Source organism: Chinchilla lanigera, unplaced genomic scaffold (genome assembly GCF_000276665.1).
Source record: "Chinchilla lanigera isolate Chin_1 unplaced genomic scaffold, ChiLan1.0 scaffold00006, whole genome shotgun sequence".
NCBI lineage: Eukaryota > Metazoa > Chordata > Mammalia > Rodentia > Chinchillidae > Chinchilla > Chinchilla lanigera.
Window position 1 is genome coordinate 28,179,636 of NW_004955407.1, and position 11,450 is coordinate 28,191,085.

The 11,450-nt window shown below is 36.9% G+C and overlaps 1 pseudogene; it reads right to left on the minus strand.

Annotated features, from left to right (window-relative positions):
• Nucleotides 1-735: 735 nt before the first annotated feature.
• LOC102011738 overlaps nucleotides 736-11,450 on the minus strand; it is a 21,747-nt pseudogene continuing 11,032 nt past the window's right edge.

Here is an 11,450-nt window from a genome sequence, read left to right on the forward strand (position 1 = left end):
CTTTTGTATTGCAGAGTCAAAATGTGTCATCTAAACTAAATAGCAACCATCTAATTTGTTAGATTAAAAAAAGTCCTGGTCCTTTAAATCTATCTTCATATGTAAAGTAATTTTATATAGTTTATATACTAAGATTTTTAACCTTTTTGATTTAAGTATGGGTAAATGATACATAATTGAAAAATTTATTTCACTTAGATACATGAAAATATTTGGCCAATCTGTTAGTTTATTGAATTTCTAGTTAGTGGAGGATTTACTAAATAGTTCCTTTAACTTTCCATCTTTAATCTCCAAAGATTTCTTTAAAAAGTCATCATAAGGCCTTACTCAACAAGTACATTTCACCGTAGGTATATGATTTTTTTCACTAAATCTCTTATTTTAAAATGCCTCAGAAATATCACGTTGGCTTTTAATTTATTGCAAACAATCTGATCTCAGAGGTTGAATATGGCAGGTTAGACTGCCAGCCTACACACCATAGATGACTATGTATATGTTCTTTTTCAAAAACTCAAAAATTCTCTTGGCAATTCACCTCATTCTTCTAAAAAGCTAAACATAGGAGAAAAATGTCCAGATTTAATTATGACATCCAAACACTTTAAAGCATGTAGCTTTCCATGTATGTATTACTGACTCCTATTTTTTGAATATTTACCAAGTATGTTTCCTTTGTCTCATAAAAACATGGGAAAGCTAACATGTAGTCCTGTATGGTTTTTTTTGACCTCACACATCAGATACAAAGTGCAGAGGCATCTTCTCCAACACATACTTCACAATGTGGACCCCAAAAGTATCCTTGTTGTCTGAACACTCCACTTTTAGTAAGTCTGCTTCTCTTTCCAGGATCTCAAACCAACTGGTTTCCTCATACTGATAATACCGTAATTCCTGAAGAAGGTAGTAAGGCACACAACACAAATCCATGAAGCGGTTTGGGTCTCACAGGAACTCATTCAGTTATTTTTTTAAGCTCCTCCTTCTGAGCCCTCTGTCTCACCCATGAAGCACCCCACCTCTCCCCCTGCCATTTCTTTGTTTTACTGATGCCTTCTAAACCCTGTTGTGATATCTAGCCTGTCCTGGCTTCACAGTTGGAGAGAGTGTATGATCCAGAAGCAGCAACCTCTGTCTGATTGTGTGCTGCTCCACTAAGTAGGAAAGTGTTTTCAGACAAGATTCTTAACTTCTCTGAGTCTAAAGTTCCTAACCTAGTATTTGTGCTTATCTGATTATTAAGTCCTCCAGTAAAAACTGATAGGAGCATTCATTAGTAATTTATTCTGGTTATTTTTACTACCTACCTCTTTGGATCTGGATATTAAAAGTTCACAATAATGCCTACTGGAGGACTTAATAATCAGATAAGTACACACTTAGTAATCTTGCTGAAGTATTTACGTGTCGACGTACCTAAAAAAAAAAAAAGAGGTTCATAATAAATGCTCAGTAAATACGTTTTTCTTTATAGTTCAAGGAAATGGGAAGGAACAAAAAGAATGTGACTACAAATTCATACCATTTAAGCTGGGCATTGCAGTACACACTCAGAAGTCTGTTGAAGGAGAACCACCACAAGTTCAAGGCCACCCTGTACTACATAGTCAGACCCTGTCTCAAAAAACAAAAACCACAATAAAAATCACTTGACCATCATAAGCCTTTATCTTAACAACGTAAAGGAAAGTCCAATGGCAAAATACCCACGAAAAGGGCTAAAATGTTTGTCTGAAAGAAATCACTAAAAATGCTCTGCTGAGTTTTCACAGTTCCAGAAAACCAATACTTCCCAAGAATTTCTGTGATCCCTACTGCAACCGCCAATAATAAGACCAACAGACCTGATACTTATTTGCTGTTAGAATATACTGGTCCTCAATCCTCAATAAATTTTAATATAATCAAATGTATTTGAGGTAAAGCATAATTTAGAAAGCTTTTTACACATTAGAAGGTATTTCAAAACTTTACACTATTTACTGATTGGAACATTCATTTGTAATTTATTCTGGTTATTTTTTCTATTCACCTCTTTGGAGCTGGCTATTAAAATTTCACAATAATGCCTACTGGATGACTTAATAATCAGATAAGCACAAATATTTGAATAACAAAGGAATAAGGACAAACAACTGCAAAGATGAGATTTATTCTATCCCATAGAATATCAAATTATCGGTTTCCTGTTCATGGACATTTCATCTTATTTCAAAATTCCAATGACCACTTTAGCCACACTCTGAAAAGTCATTTTTCTACTTGATATTACAGTGGAGCCAATGGCTTTAGAAGCACTCAGGGAGGTATCTAACATACCATTTGTAATAAAGAAAATAAAGTATTCTTTCATTTCCTTAGCCCTTGAAAAGTAATGGCATCAGCACAAATTAAGCAGAAAATGAGATAAAATTCTTTTAATTAGTTGGTAATTGTATGCCATCTTATTACACTATTAAAATACCTACAATTTAAATCACAATCATATGAAATAGTAATTTGCCTTTAAAATGCTGAATTTCTTGGCTTGCATTGTCAAAAAAAATATTATAAGAGGCCAACTACAGGAAGAATTTTATAGAACATTTGTGGAACAAAATATGTGAAGAATTTCTCTAGTTTATTTCCTTAAAATGAGCCACACCATAAAAGTGTAACAGTGTGCTTTTATACATGTAAATGTCCCAGGGCCCTCATAATTGTTGGGTTGTTAGGCCAGCTTCGCTGTAAAAAAGCTGAGGAATTCCAACTAGAGGCTTTCCTTTCCCCAACTGTTACTGAAGGTTTTATCTAATTATCTAGCTGAGCTGCTATAATTAGCATCAACAAAGTTTTGTCTAGTAAGGACTGGATACAGCAGACTTTGGGGAACCCAATTACAGTTTGGCTGGACCTCCAGAAATGTAGCATTCCACCTGGCAGCCAACCCCAGGGAAGAGTGTCCATTCAACTTCCATCTCCCCTTCCCAATGTGTTTGTGTACTGCTAGCTGACAACTGCAACATGTTTGTAGTACAAACAGTACTTTGAATTTGAGGTTTAAATCAGTTCAGGTTCTCTCATGTGACTGGAATGTTGGCATGGATAAGAAAACAAAAGTAAACTTTGAAAAAAAAGAAAAAATTGGCTCCTCCAGAAAGAGCTAAAGAGCTAGATGAATGCATTACCATGTAACTGGGATAACGCGGCTAGTTCTGTAGGTGACTGCTGTAGGCCTTGGCTTACTTTGCCCTTTTGCTGCAAGAAAGGTGGACCTGTCAAGTCGGAAATTGTACAACCAAAGGCTTTGGACAATTTTATAATTCGAAGACTTTGCTTTTCTGTTGTGATTTTTCAGAAGGAAATCTCAGAGTGTTCTGGGGGCTTTCATTTCCAAAGTTGTGATAACACTTAGCAAACTCAATGGATTTGTTTAACCAAAACCCATAAATTAGGTTATAAAGGGAAAAAATTGAATAAAGCCATTGGTTTGGATATCACAATGCACTCTGCTAATTTCTTTTGGCTGGTGCATTTTAAAGTTTACATCAGATTTCTGTTTTCACTGAACCATCTTACACACTGAAAATGTAGGGTTCTCTTCCTACTGCTGGGGTACCATCCAACTGAGTGAGGATCTGGCCACTATGGAGATACATATTGAGCTCTTCTGTTACCTTGTCTATGTTAGGGTAAACAGGGGCATCTATAATTTTCAGAGCAGCCCCCAAATCTTGGAGCCTAGCACCCTCTGCTCTAAAAGTTGAAGTCACTGTCACTAAGAGGACACAGAGTGACAAACTTCAATTAGTGCACATTTATTACCTCCTATATACTGAACTCTCTACTAAGTGATACATGCTACCAAAAAAATAAACATCAGCACTGAAGATTTCTAAAGGTGACCATATCTTCAAACCATCTCCATGAGAACCTTCCGGTAAACTTGTGTGTTCCATGGAATTCCTGAATTCCATTCTTGGTCTATTTAACCAGACTGAATGGGGAGGGGGCTGGCTAATTCTTGCATTTCTTAAAATTCCCCTGATAATGCTTCGGACTGAAGTTTGAAAATTATTTCTTGACTTATGATTCTCAAAACTGGCTGAACATTTGAATTTCTTGGTAAATTTAGGACCACCAGTGAGTTGGCACCAGAGGAGAAAAATTTAATCTGCTCTTGGAGGGGAAGAGGAAGTCTTGATACTAGTTCATACTGATTTGGGAGAGGGTGATTTTTTTAGATACTCAAATGACTCTAATGAGCAGTCAAGGCTGAAAAACTTTGTTCTAGACTGTAAGCCTGGAGGAATTCAAAAGAGGTCTCTTTCATCTGGGATGATGATCTCTTCTCATATCTTGCAAAAGATACTGTGTTCTCTTTGGGAAGTATCTGTCTATGGGTTTATTATTACTAATAAAATGACATGTTTATCTAGCAACCATCCAAGAAGCAGAATAATTTTACAGACACCATTTAATCTCATTTATCTTCAACTCATTCCCTGAAATGTAATTAGAGGAAATTTATATTACCATCCCAAGTACAGACAAAACAAAAGCTCAGCACTTTGCCTAAGATCAAACAGCAGTTTGTTCTAAGAACTAGAATCCATTGGAGTTGGTTCTCATGAACAGTTCTGCTTGAAATGTAAACTATTTGATGCTGAAAATTATTCAAATGTACAATTAGCATGCCTATATCCCATAACTGCAGTTTTCCTTTCGGTTTTTGTTTATTTTAGTTGAAAAGGAGGGGGTATCCTGAAGAGTCAGTAGTCCTTGTATTTGTTCATTTTTCCATCAACTAGCACACTGAATGCACTAATGTGTTTATGCCATCCCAGTTTTCCTGGAACTTCCCAGATTTTAGTACTAAAATCTTATTCCCAGTAAATACGTCAGTCCCGGACAAAGCCAGGCAATCCTTTTCAAAAGTATAAACAGCCCTGTGAAGATATAGGTAAGGAAAGGGAGTTCAAGGCTGATGAGGAAGGTAATAGCAGGGAGCAGACTTAAGCAGGGAGCAGGGCAATAAATATCCATCATGAAAGTTTGTCTTGGCTTAAGTCTCTGTGATTTAGCCAGGAAGACATAGTGCTAGGTCTAGAGCAGTAGCACCCAAACCTGAGCGTGCATTAGAATCACCTGAAGGGCTTTTTAACATGTTCCCATCAGCTTGAACCACTGGTGGTACATGCATGGCTGTCCCATCAGCCAGCTTCTACCATTTGATAGGACTGTTCCATGGCACCCTATGGGATAGTCATGCATGTACCACTGCTCGTTCAGATCAGCCTAGTAGTGAGACATACAAACTGTAGCCCCATCATGAGCATGTTAAAGCATGTTAATAAAAGCTTGACTGAACTAAACAAAATGAAACCAAACACAAATGAAGTTTAGCAAAGAATTAGAGCCAATTAAAGTGCTCCAAACAGAAATCCAGAAGATTAAAAATTGTATTGAAAGTATAGGCAGCAGAGAGACCAATGTGAGGACAGAGTATCAGACTTAGAAAATAGGACTGTTGTCAGAAACTAGTTTTTCAGAAGGTGCATTTAAAAAAAACATGAGAACATAAAAAATGGATCCAACAGCTGCCAAGTGATGCAAAGAAGACTAATCTGACATTACCTGGAATTAGCAAAAAATCAGAAGACAGCACAAATGACATAGAAACCCCATATACAGAAATAATAATAGAATTAAACATACAGATAATTGATGCATATAAAATCCTAAAGAACTACAATCAAAAGAGAACCTGTTCACAACACATTATAGTGAAAATTCCCAATGTCCAACACAGGGACAGAATCTTAAAAGCTGTTAGAGAAAAGTAACAACTAGCTTACAAAGGTAAACCCACTAAAACTATAGCAGACTTCTCAACACAAACCACAAAGACCTGGAGAACCTGCAGTGAAGTATTTTAAGACCCAAAAGAAACAACTTCTACCCAGACTTATATATCCTGCAAAATTGTCTCTTAAAATTGATGGAGATATAAGGTATTCCCATGAAAAAGAACACCTGCAGAAACTTATGAACACCAAACCAACACTACAAAGAATTCTCCAGGATTGCCTAGAAAGAGATAATGAAGCCAACGATGCCAATAAGTCAAATAAAATAAATTCACTAGGCAAGGTGAACAGGTAAGCAAAATGGGAAAAAAGGGAAATCAGCAGCAGAAAAATAATGCTGTGACAGGTATAAGTGGATAACTCTCAGTAGTAACTCTCAATGTGAATGATTTCAATTCCACATGAAAAGACACAGATTGGCAGAATGGCTCAAGAAGCAAAAACCAACCAAATGTTGTGTACAAGAAACACATTAAATGCAAAAAGAAATTTGCAATTTAAAAATCAACAGATGGAAAACAATATTCCATGCAATAGGAACTCAGAACAAAGCAGGAATAGCTATCTATTTTCAGACAAAGTGGACCTTGAGCCAAAATTTATCAAAAGAGGAAAAAAGGTCACTACATATTCATTAAGGGAACAATTCAATAGAAAGAGACAATTATAAAACTATATGCAGAATACTAGTGTGTCCATCTTCATAAACACTACTGGATGTGAAAAACAAATAAACACCAACACAATTATGAGGGACTTGATACCCTACTCTCAGAGGCAGATTGACCAGACAAAAACTCAACAAAGATATGAACTTAAATCTTCAAACAAATGAACTTAAAGAAAATCTACAGTGTTCCATCCAAGAACAAGAGAATACACATTCTTCTCAGTAGCATATGGGACTTTCTCCAAAAGAGACCATAGGCTAACCCATAAAGCATGCTTAAGTAAATGCAAAAGAATCAAAACTATCTCATACATACTATCAATCACACTGCAATGAAACAATACGGCAAAAGAAAATACAAGTATAAAAACTCATAGATTAAATAGTACACTCCTGAGTAATCTTAAGGTCAAAGAAGAAATTAGACAGCTCCCAGAATTAAATGATAATGCCAGTACAACATATCAGAACCTATGAGACACAATGAAAGAAGTCCCAAGAGAGAAGTTTATATCTGTGCATGCGCACATTAGAAAGATAGAGCAAGCCCAAATAACCTAAGAATGCAATTTAAGGTCCCAGAAAGATAAGAACAATGCACATCCAAACCTAGTACAAGGAAGAAAATTATGAAGATCAGAGCAGAAATTAATGAAATTGAGACTTAAAAAACAATACATAATGAGTCCTTGATTGATCAATATTGCATGTCTGTTTTCATGAGAAACCACTTTGAAGATATCAATATGTAATACAACAAGCATTGTTAATTTCTTACCCCTTTGTTTGTAACTCTGTATTGTCTGTACTGTTCTTTTGCTATTTTGTAAAAGGTTGTCTGTCTGTTAATGTTTTCCTCCTTTTATTTTTAAAATAAAAAAAAAAAAGCAATACAAAGAACCAGTTAAGAGCTGGTTCTTGGAAAGAATAAACAAAGTAGACAAAGCCCTCACCAATTTTACCCAAAAAAAAGACACAAAGCAGTGCAATTAAAAATAAAAAAGGTGAAACCACAATGAACACTGCTGAAATCCATAACTAATTTAAGAACCTATGCTCTAATAAATAGGAGAATTCAGAAGAAAATGATAGATTCTTATGTCATAATAATTACCACAACTCAACTAAGAAGATATAAAAACCCTGAATAATCCAATGAAATTGTGAATAAAATTGAAGATTTAATAGAAAATTACTATCAACTAAGAAAAGCCCAAGTACAGATGGACTCACTGCTTAATTCAAAGAACTTTAGGAAAAATCTGACACCAATACTCTTCAAATCATTTCATAAAAATGGAAGGAAGAAATACTCCCAAAGTCATTTATGGAAGATAGCATTATTTTGATTTCAAAACCAGATATGGACCCACCTGAGGCAGAGAAATACAAGCAAATCTCTTGAATGAATGTAGACACAAAATTCCTCAGAAAAATACTGGCAAACAGAATGCAAGAAATAACCAAAAGCATTATATATCATGACCAAGTAGGATTTATCTCAGGGATGCAGGGATATTTAAACATATGTAAATCAACTGTAATGGTGTCAATTTGAGAAGTTTAGAAATTTAACTAAGTGACTCAGAAGGGGGCCAGAGTCCTGATTTTGTAAACATCCTGAGCCTGTGCAAGAGGAGAGCACAGAGATAGTATGGATGTAAAGGACCCACCCTATTGCACAGAGCCTGCATACAATATAAGGGAGGAGAAGAGGCTTGCTCTCCCTCACCCCATTTTTCTCTTGTTGCTTTTGTTGTCTTTCATGGTGATGAACAGTTGCCCCTTGGCCATGACACCCTACCTCAGAGCCAGCTGATTATGTACTGAAACTTTCACAAACTGTAAGCTAAAAAAACTTATTGCCCTTTAACTTTGGATGGTGAGTATTTTGTCCCAGCAACGAGAGAAAAGTAACAAAGCCAGAATTTGTTTACCAGGAATGGGGTCATTGCTGTGACTATACCTAACCATGTAGTTCAACAACCTTTAGGAATGACTTGTGAGAAGAGTTTAGAAAGGTATGGAGAAGTCACCTGAAAGAGTAGATCTGGAACACATTAGGCTGTTCTGTATGGGATATTCTGGTCAGAGTTCAGAAACCAAATGCCTGATAGAAATCCTGCTGGTAAAGACCAGGTTCAAGAGGTTTCTGCTGGGAAGAAGGACTGCATTGCCTGCTGGACTCCAGATAATGTGTGTTATGGCTTGGTAAAAAGTTTGTCTGCATTTTGCTCATGGCCAGACACTTTGCCTAAGACTAAGATTAATATCAGTGGACTAATAAATCTGGCAGAATAAATTTCAAGGCAGTCAAATATTGAGGCAATGGCATGGCTACTGTTGGGAGTTCTAGCCAGATTTACATTGAGAATCAAGAGCAAAGAGGCCAGCCAAATGATTTAAGTCATTGTGAATTTGGCCAGAAAGAAAGCTCCAATAAAGCTGTAAACTACAAAGATAGAGCAGAGAAGATCTCAATTGCTGAGAAGAAACAGAGAATATAAAAGATGGCCTGAGGGCATCACAAGAAGCAGCCTCAAAACTGCAAAAGTGATAGATTTTGCTTTGAGGAGAAAGCCACAGAGCACCATGTTCCAGAATGGCAGCAGCTGTGCCATATTCCAGAATGGCAGTAGCATAGAAAAGCTGTCCCTCAGAATTGGATTCAGCATGCCCAGCAATCCAGGTATTTGACAGCTACACAAGACAGAGGAAAGCCTGGCAATTACTCCACGTGGCAACTGATCTTGGCAGCATCCTTGTGTCTCTGGTTTTAGGAACATGCAGAATTCAAGAGTTGTGGGATTAAGAATGCTTCCACCCCAATTTCAGAAGAGCTGGGAGGTCAGGCAGTGTGCCCCTGATAGGGCAATATGTGAAGCTGTGAGTGTGAAGCCAAAGGTGCAGGGAGACACCAGAAGTCTGAAAAAGCCAGGAACATGGAGGGTCTAAGGAAAGCCGCAAGGAGGGAGAAAAGCAGGCCCAAGAGAGAAGCCATGGTGACTGCAATCACCAGATGTGCCATAGGGGTGGATCCACTCAAGCCCTTTGGAACTCACAACTTGTCACGGATTGCCTTAGATGCTGCACATGGAATGACAGGATATAATGTTTGCCCTGACAAATTTTGTACTTGCTTTGGTCTCAAGCCTTTGTATTCCCCTGTTTGTAACTTTTGGAATGAAAATGTTTATCTTGTGCCATTGAATGTTGGAAGTGTTTAACTTTTCATTTGCATAGGGGCTTGCAGCTAAGAGTTTTCCTTACATCTCAGAGGAGACTTGGGACTTGGACTTTTCAGCAATGTGGAAAATGTTAGAACTTTGGCAACTCTTAGAGAAGGACTAAATGCATGAGAGGATGTGCCTGAGTCTTTAGGGAGCCATGGGGGAAATGTTATGGCTCTAATGTAATACGATGTTAATAGACTTAATACTGATTCTTAAAAGTTATAAAGCCTGTGTTATAATGTCCAAGTTGTGAAATGATAAGCATAATGTCTTTGTATCTGGAGACAGGTTTAAAGAAATGTGTCTGGTTGCCAAGTTGACAAGGGGTGGATTGTAATGGTTAATACACTGTATCAATTTAAGAAGTTTAGAAATTTAACTAAGTGATTCAGATGGGAGCCAGGGTCCTCACTTTGTAAACATCCTGAGCCTGTGTAAGGGGAGAACATGGAGATGGTGTGGGTGTAAAGAACCCACCCTAGGGCCGAAAGCCTGCATACAATATAAGGGTGGAAAGTAGGCTCACTCTCCTCTCCTCTTTTTGCTCTTGTTGCTTTTGCTGTCTTCTGCGGCCATGAACTGTTGCCCCTCATACTACCCTGTCTTTGAGCCAGCTGATTATGGACTGAAACCTCCACAAACTGTAAGATAAATAAATCTTTCCCTCTTTAACTTTGGGTGTGTCATATTTTTTCCCAGAAATGAGAGAAAAGTATCCAAGACATCAACAAATGTCATATATCACATAAACAAAAGCAAGTACAAAAATCACATGATCATCTCAATAGATACATAAAAAGCACTTCAAGAAATCCAACATCTACTCATGATAAAATCTCTGAAGAAAATAGGTACAGAAGGACCTTATCTCAATCTCATGAAAGGTATTCATGACAAAACTAATGTCATCATCATATGAAATGTGGGAGAAGCTGAAAACTTTCCCTATAAAATCAGGGCTAAGGCAAGGAAGTCTGCCATCACCAGTACTGATCAATGTAGTTCTCAAGACAGTAGCTAGAGCAATCAGGCAAGAGAAAGAAATAAAAGGGGAGATATACATTTCCACCAAAAGATATCTAGATTAATAACCAAATTCAATAATGTAGCAGGATATAAAATAAAATAATGTTCCTATACACCAATAATAAACTACAAAGAAAAAATTAGGGAAATAATACCATTCACAATCACATCAAGAAAAAATCAATACTTAGGAATTAACTTGTTGGAATATAGTCAGTTTCTGAAGTGACAGGTCCCAAGAATGAGGTGCCATGGATGAAAAGAGAGACAAAGTTATAGAATCATGGAACTGCAGCCTCTAGGACTGAAACCTTGATTACAAACTTCTTTAGCCTTTTATTGGGATGCAAACAAAAAGCAGCAACAGGGGAAACAGGAGGAATCATTAACAGGATTATCAAGGACAATACAGTTTAATTATCCAAATTCTTCTAGGGGGAAGTATTTTTACAATTTGAAATTTTAAAGGGAAGGAAGAGAAATGAAAAAAAAAGGAAAGGAAAGGAAAGGAAAGGAAAGGAAAGGAAAGGAAAGGAAAGGAAAGGAAAGGAAAGGAAGGAAAGGAAAGGAAAGGAAGGAAAGGAGGGGAAAGGAAAGGAAAGGAAAGGAAAGGAAAGGAAAGGAAAGGAAAGGAAAGGAAAGGAAAGGAAAGGAAAGGAAAGGAAA